Genomic DNA, 8,946 nt, shown 5'->3' with positions numbered 1-8,946 from the left:
TGGGTAGCTGGCTGTGACCAAGCAATGACCATAACCTTGCCCCTTGTCAGCTCTACTATACACCTGGGAATTCTGATCATTCACATGAACTTATAGGCCTATTGTCTGCCAACCGTATATATGATCTTGGATACACTCTCCATTTAGACATACCTAATTCTTTAGCTTGTAGAACATGTTCTTAAGCCCCAGGAATCTGCGAGAGTGCTGTCTGTTTAAATATCCAAAATAGTCAATCTGCTTTTAAACCTCCAAAATGGCGGCACCCTCCGGGCCGGCCAAAGTCCACAGCTCGACCCGCCTTTCTCTTCACCTTCTCCGTTTATTCCCCAGCCACCAGAGCAGTCCTCTGTGCAGTCCCTGGCTAGCAGGCTGATTTTTACATTAATTCTTAGGTCCTACCACCACTCAGGAATCTCCAAGCTGTCTGTGCCATCAAGATTGCTCAGGATTGTTGCCAGACCGCAGCTCCGTATGTCTCCTTTTTTGGTATTTTCATGCAGATTCTTCTGCTAGTTGGGTTTAGTCCACTTCTATACCCTTCCCTTCAAGGCTCTGGGGTCCAAGGTTATTTTCTGTGTCTGTGTTAATTGGTTTCCCTTTTCTTTGTTGAAGAGGGTCTGTGCAGTCTTTCTGTGTAGTCCGCCATCTTGCTGGGAAATCGGGCTGCATTCTTTAATAGTTGCAGGAGTTCCACTGGAAAGCATCCTTAACCCAGCAATGGGGGAGGTTTGGAAGACATGTAGGTTTTGTTTCTTAAACCAGGGGTTTACGAAGTGGGTTGTACACCAGAGTGTATGCAAAATGATCCACTGAAATGTGAGAAAAAATAAAACTTCCAATATTTTTATCTATAAAAGAACAAACTCACTGCCATCAAGTCAGATCCAACTTATAGCGACCCCTCCTTGGGTTTCCGAGGTGGTATCACTACAGAAGTAGACTGCCCAATCTTCCTTCCGAGGAGTGGCTGGTGGGTTTGAACCACCAATTTCTGAATATTTCAGAACATACATAGTAACAGTGTAGTTATCGAGTCATATAATTTATAAACAAACATTTCCATATTAGGAGTACATACTCAAGATTTTTAAGTATGCGCTGCAAGATCAAAAAAAACTGGAGATGACTGTGCCTAGCAACTGTTGTTAATGAGTGCCCCAGAAAGTAGGGCTACTTACAAGAGTGAAGGAGCAGGCTGAAAGGCTGTCCTCAAAATCTCTGCAAACCATCCGCTGTCGGTGTCAAGTGTTGTAACAGACCTGAGACTCACAGCCTGGTGAGACTTCCTGGGGTAAGAAGAACCTGTCCCTGCCCTGTGATCCTACAAAGGTACCAGCTATCTAAGCAGTTTACCTAAAATATGCTCTACAGAACTCCAAAATCTAAAGGGGAGAAAACAGCTGGAGATTTGAGTTTGAGGCACTGCATACTATTAAGATTCTTTTGGAATATTAGAGACTCTTAAGGAGTACATAATTTTTAAAAATAAAATAAAAATGTTTTAACCTTTAGTTTTGTAATAATATTAGGCTCACGGGAAGTTGCAGATTAAATTTTTAAAAGCAATACCTTACAGGGGCAAAGTTATGAAAACTTCTTAGTCATAACCAAACACTTTGAAGGAATGAGCCACTGGGCAAGGGGGCTCAGGACCATAGTTTTGGGGGACACTATGGTCAACTGGCATATGATATTTCACAAAGACCTATTTCTACATCCTACTTGGGTAAGTAGCAATTGGGATCGTAAAAGCATGTGAGCAGCCACCTAAGATGCAACTATTGGTCTCTCCTTGTCTGGAGCAAAGAAGAATGAAGAAAATCAAAGATGCAAGGAGACAATCCAAAAGACAAATGGACCATGTGAACCCCATTTGTTATGACCCTTAGACCAGAAGAATTAGATGGTGCCGGGCCACCATTGCTGACTGCTCTGAAAGGGATTACAATAGGAGGTCCTGAACAGAATGGGAGAAAAATGTGGAACAAAACTCAAAATCATAAAAAAAAAAAAAAAAAAAAAGACCTGATGAAGAGTGTGGAACCCTTGAGGCTGTGGCCCTTAGACATCCTTCAAGCTGGAAACTGAACTCAACTCTCGTGGCTCCACCAAATGATAGACCTATAAGGTGAACAATACACCAAGAAGGTGGACACTCATTAGAACAATCAACCATACAAGATCAAAGGGGCAGCATTTGCCCAGGGATAAAGCTCAGAAGGCAGGAAGCAACAGGAAAGAATGACAAAGGGAAATGGTAAACACAGGGAGGAAGAGCGCTGTTATGTTATCACAAAATGTTTATGAATTGTTGCACAGAAAACCAATTTGCTCCATAAAACTTCACCTAAAATCACAATTTAAAACATTGGACCCTGGGATCTATCCCTCCCCCCATATTTTTTCTTCTTTCCTAAATTCTTCTTAAAAACCTATGAAACTAGAATTATGTGGGGGGCTGGGGGGGATGAGAAATATTGACCTTGAGGTTTGCTGCAGGAAACACCATCTTCAAAATGTTTAACTTCCACCTGTCATTATGACATTTAGTCAAGTAAAAATATCTAGATGAGTTAGCCGAATAAAACACTCTTTTATAGACAAAGAAACTGGAATGTCTCCATTTAATATCCAATCTAAGCTTTCTGAATCCATTTCTTCTCTTGCCAGGAGTTATAATGTATTACCTACATGCCTCAAAATAAGACTCCCCCCCCCCCATTTGTGCAAAATGTGGTGAGTACGTTTTATATTCTATAAATACAAGTGCATTTAAAACTTTAAAAGAAATTTTTTTCTTAGGGGATGAAGGGAGGAGGTTGTGCTGGCAGGGGATTTAGAATCAGTTACTTTTTAAAATTAGAATTATGGTGTTAGTTACATGTAATAAGACTAACTTTTGTCCCTGTCTTATGAAATCAGCTCCAGCCCATATTTACAAAGCACATACCCTTTATTATAATAGATTCATTAAACCACCTACTATGCCAAATTCAAGAAAATGGAGATTAATAATGAAGTGCAATCCCATAGGAGACTGAAGAGGGAAGGGGCAATCCAGGAAGAGGGAAAAGCATAGCCACAGGCATGAGAGAATGAAAGAGCCAAGAAACTGTCCTCAGTTACATCATTTCTAAAAGCTTGTGGCAGTAAACTTGGATTAGAGCAAATCTTTACTGAAAGAAACTCTAAAGCTCAGTTCATGCCCATCTCTGGGAAGTCACCTTGATCTCTTCCATCACCTCTGAGCTTCCGGAGCACCCAGTATTTGTATGGCTTCTAGCATGAACCCCTCTACACTGTAATTGTTGGTTTATTTCCCCTCGATGGTGAGCTCTCCAGGGACTTCCGGTAAGATGGCAGACTAGACAGACAAGCTACACAGACCCTCTTCAACAAAGTGAATAGAAACCAGTTGACACAGAAGATAATCCTGGAGCCCTGAGCTTTGAAAGGAAAGATACAGAAGTGGATTAAACTCCAACTAGTAGAAGAACCTGGAAGAAAAGAGTGAATAAGGAGACAAACAGAACTACTGAATGTCAGGCTTCCTGATGGCACAGACAGTCTGGATATTTCCAAGTGGTGTTAACAAACAAACAAACAAAAAAAAAAAAAAACAGCCATTGAATTGATTCCAATTCATCATGACCCTCTTTGGGTTTCTGAAGCAGTAAATCTTTATGAAAGTAGATTACCCAGTCTTCTTTCCACAGAGTGGCTGGTGGGTTTGAACCACCAACCTTCTGGTTAGCAGTCAAGTGCCTCAGGCACTATGCCAGCAGAGCTTCTGAAATGGTGTTAGGACCTGAGAACCTAAAAATCAGTTCTGCTTGCCAAGGGATTGCATGGACGACTGCATTGGTGGCTGATGACTAAAAAGGGAAACAGTAAAGAGGAAGACGAACAGAGCTGTGGACCTTTTGGCTGTCAAGAGGGCACAGCAGTTTTGAATATTTGCAAGAGCTTCAGCCATTTTGGATATTTAAAGTGACAGAGTTCTCATTCAGATTCCAGGAACCTAAGAATAGGCTCCGCTTGCTGAGGACAGTCCTGACATACCAGAGGCTGATGGCTAGAAAGGTGTGCTATTTCCCTTGTTCCTCTTATACCCACACCTTGAATAGAAGTGTGGCTATCTCTCACCTCCACCCACCTTCTGGGCCAGCAGGAATTCCATCCCAGTCTGTGTGCTCTGATGGAGCCTGGATGCCCTGCCCTGGCCCCCTGAGATTTGTTTTTAAATTACTTTTTTTCTTCATTTTTATTCTTTTTCTCTTCCCAGCTTCCAGTTTTTGCCTTTTTTTCCTCTTCCTTTTTCCTGGTTCCCATTATTTTCTTACTTGTGATTCTTCCCTGTTTTTTGCTTTTTTCCCATTTTCATTATCCTCCTTCTGTAGCTCTTATTCCACTCCCACCCCTAATACTGTGGGGTTTTTTTTCCTCTCTTTTTCTATTTATATTTCTTTTGTCTTTTTAAAGTATTTCTTCAAGTATTTCATCTCATTATTGCCTTTCCCCTTTTATTTTTTTCTTTTTGGTGACTGTTCTTGTGTGCTTATGTGGTGTTTTTTGCCCTCTTGCTTTTACTTGTTTGGTGGTTTTTTGATTGTTGTTTTTGTCTAACTGAGTGGGAGACAGCAACTGTGACCATATGACCCAATCATACCTGCACCTCCTGCAGCCCCACCTACTGAGGGCCACTTCTTGCTTCTGCACCAACTGGCCAATAATACACAACAGCAATATGAGCCTGACTCTTCACAAATAGCTAACAGAGATCTGTGCATCCATTCTAATTCTCTATGACACCCACCAGGAGAAAGGTGGTGAGTACATAAGTGCTATCAACTAGTGAACAGAGGAGCACAGTACCCTGCTTACTAGATATATCCAAACAAAACAAAGAAAATTAAAACCTTGGGCAAATGACTTCAACATACAATCACCAATTAAATATAAATACAACAATGTCACAATGTCTTGGAGACAACAGACTATCATATAGTCCACACTAAGAAGCAAGATGAAGCAGTAGAAACAAGGACCAGCATACAGACCCAGAACACATCCCTAATGAAGAAGTAGCACTGGAACTCCCTGATAAGGAATTCTAAAGAACTATATTTAGGTACCTTCAATGGATTGAGAGAGAAAGGAAAACATGGACAAAATTAAGGAAAACATACAAAACCCTAGAACAAATGTGGGAGACAATACAAGAACAAAATGACAAAATAATGAAAAATTAGAAATGATACAAAATCTACACACAGAAATCCAAAAGATTAATACTAGATTTTCAGAAATAGATAACACATTGAATGGGCAAAGGAGTACAATCAAATCAATGGAAGCCAGAATTAGTGAGATCAAAGACAAATACCTCAATACTTCTTTGGAAAGGTATCAATCAGAAAAAAGATCAAAACAAAATGAACTAAGCTTAAGGTTCATGTGGGATACCATCAAGAGGGATAACCTACATGTAATTGGAATTCAGAATAGGAAGAGACAGACAAAACTGCAGAGAAAATAGTTGACTATTTGTTGGAACAGAATTTCCCTGATATGATGAAAGATAAGAATATATGCATTCAAGAAGTTGAACAAACCCCAAACAGGATAGACCCCAAAAGAAAATCACCAAGACTTATCATCACCAAACTCACCTAAACCAAGGACAAAGAAAGAATACAGAAAGCATCATGGGAAAAACGAAAAGTTACCTACAAAGGACAGCCAATGAGACTAAGTTCTGACTTCATAGCAGAAACCATGCAAGTGAGAAGGCAATGAGATGGTATACATAAACCCTGAAAGAGAAAAATGTCCAACCAAGAATTATATACCCAGCAAAACTGTCCCTCAAATATGATGGTGAAATTAGCAGATTTCCAAATAAGCAGAAATTAAGGGAATTTGTTATAACAGAAATTAAGGGAATTTGTTAAAACCAGTAACCTTGTAAGAGATGCTAAAGAGCGCATTTGGACAGAGAACTAACAACAGCAAACAACAATCAACCATTAACACATATGATGATATAACCCAGAAACCAACTCAGTTATGGAAGTACCCACAGTAAATAAGCTTACAAGATTGTAAACGGGGAACCAGAGACATCAATTGGCAAAGGAAAACAACTACAAACCAAAAAGAGGGAAAAAAACAGTGCAGTTACAGAACTTCTAAATGGTGAGAAAGTCAAGGTAATTGCAAGACAGAATGGACTATTTTTAGGAAGAAAATTATAAATGACAGGGTGACCTCATAAAAAAAAAAAAAAAGATAAACCTTCACATCAAAATAAAAAAGAGGACAAGCACAAATATTTACCGAATACTAAACCAATAGCAACAAAGGAAATGATAACACGATTCATAAACAAAATGAGCTCAGTACAGAAAATTATATGGAACAAAGAAATCAACAACTATATGAAAACACACATAACAAAATGACAGCAACATATTCATACTTGTCGATAATTACACTGAATGTCAATAGATTAAATGCAAAATTCAGGAGACAGAGAGTTGCAGACTGGATAAGAAAACATAACCTATCAATATGCTGTCTATAAGAGACATACCTTAGAGACAAAGACAAAAATAGACTAAAAATCAAAGGTTGGAAAAGATCTATCAAGCAAATGGCAATCAAAAAAGAGCAGGTGTGGCAATATTAATTTCTGAAAAAAACTGACTTTAAGACAAAAACCACCATAAGAGACAAGGAAGGACATTATATAATGATTAAAGGATCAATGGAACAAGAGGACACAACCATAATAAATATCTAGGCACCCAATGAAAGAGCCCCAAGATACCTAAATCAGACTTTAATGGAATTGAAAAGACAAATAGATGACTCAAGAGTAATAGCAGGAGACTTTAACAGACTGAGAACTCCCCAAGAGCATGGACCATAGCCTCTGGGGTCTTGTGAGGCAAATTGCAGTAGGTTGACATGTGAATGGGAGGTGAAGTAGGCACTGAGGGTAGATCATTCATTCTTTCAAGAAGCTTGGCTTGGGTGAGGCAGGATTACACTACAATGTGGATGTGCTTTGACAGAAGGATGTCAATGCCAGGGAGCAGGAGATCAGAGGGACACCTAACTCACTGTGACGTCCCGATCCTGTTCATGGTAGTCATGATACAGAGATCAAGGTGTGAGAAGTCAAGGGACTTTCACAACTCCCAAATTGTTAGGCCAACAATAATGAAATATAATTCTGCCAAAGTATGTTAGCTATTCAGCAAATGAACATTGCTAAGTAAAAAAAGAAAAACAATTTTTAAAAATAAAGGAATCTGAATGTCATGGTTTATATATAATAAAATCAAGAGCAAAAATATCTCTCCCCAAAGAAAATTAGCTATAATGCCCAGTATATAACTGCACAACACTGTTAAAAACCATACTTAAACTATTTAAGTCCTTTTCATCCTTTAGATTTTGGCTCAAGCATCATTTTCCCAGGGAAGCATTTCCTGACCTTCCTTACCAGCTCCCACCTATTCCCTCAGTCCCGTCCTTGTATTCTCTGTTCTTGGGTCACAAAGGACTTCTCCCTCATAGCCCTTATCACCATTCGAATTGCACATTTATTCCAATCATTACTTGATTAATGTCCACCTTACTTACCAGACAGTAAGCCTCAGAAAGGCAGGGACACTGTTAAATTCACTGCTATATTTCTATTATCCAGCAGAGGCCCTAGCACAACCAAGTGCTTAAGAAGTATCTGTCCAATGAATGAGTAAGGTAGCCAGACCATGCATATCAGCACATGCATATCTATCAGAGTCCAAGGATTCCAAAATTCCTCTGATAAGGTTTCAAGTGAGAAGGGGAAAAACTGTTAACAAGCAGATTCACTTAATCAGAGATGCTGTGTGCCTGTGAAAAATAAACACTAACCACAAGCACACACACAAAAATAAATTACAACATATTAATATCTTAATATGTAGAAACTGTTCTTTTTTTGTGTGTGTGTTTAGAAATACAAAGGCTAACTCCCATGCCCAAAAGGCGGGGGTGGGGGGGGTGGCAGAAATGGATAAAATATCCATTTAGAATGAATAATAATAATAAAAAGCCACTGCCTTTAAGTCGATTCTGTTAACAAATGGCCTTCACCTTTCCAAAATGATTTCTAAAACTCACACAGTAAATACTTTTTATGTAAGACAACCTACACCATCAAATTTTTCTAATTTCTTTACACTGAGAAGAAACAATTCCAGGATCTCTTTTTTAAGATACATTTCCACCTCCAGGGATCATTATCATTTTAACAAGAGTAGAAGAATCTAGTTTACTGTATTGAGGTTCTTTATATTTATTCCAATATAAGACACAAAGGTTAAATGTGGATAACCTGACTACTCTTCCCAAGATGTTTAGCAGAAAATAAGCATTTTTCTTAAACAGTCAGCAAGCCCCACAAAAACCAGCGAGTAAGGAGGGATGCTTGCTAAGACTGCTGAGTGACCAATAGCTTCAAGCACACCATAGCAGGCCAAATTCAATTAACCACTCATTGGAACTGGAGCAGAGTATAATTAATTATGTTAGTTTGACTGGCTCAAGTTAGAGACCAATTAAAAAAAATGTTGTAAAAAAATTATTAAGAATAAAGACCATTATCATAAATTACTGCTAAAGTCAACAGTAATTAGATTCTATATAAATTTTATTCACATTTAAAATACTTCCATGTAAAATTTCAAATATAAACACAGGTAGAGAAGACAGTATAATGAATCCCCAAGTACTCATCACCCACCTTCAACAGCTGTCAACTCACAGCCAATCTTGTTTCAACTCATCCCCTACCCATTATCATTACTCCAACCTCTCAATTTTTAAGCAAATTCTAGACATAATATCATTTCATTTTGAAGTATTTCAATCTGAATCTCTACAAGG

This window comes from Orycteropus afer, unplaced genomic scaffold (assembly GCF_000298275.1).
Source record: "Orycteropus afer afer isolate SDZICR_OR568_19922 unplaced genomic scaffold, OryAfe1.0 scaffold00015, whole genome shotgun sequence".
In the NCBI taxonomy this organism is placed as follows: Eukaryota; Metazoa; Chordata; class Mammalia; order Tubulidentata; family Orycteropodidae; genus Orycteropus; species Orycteropus afer.
This window is presented reverse-complemented; position numbering follows the sequence as displayed.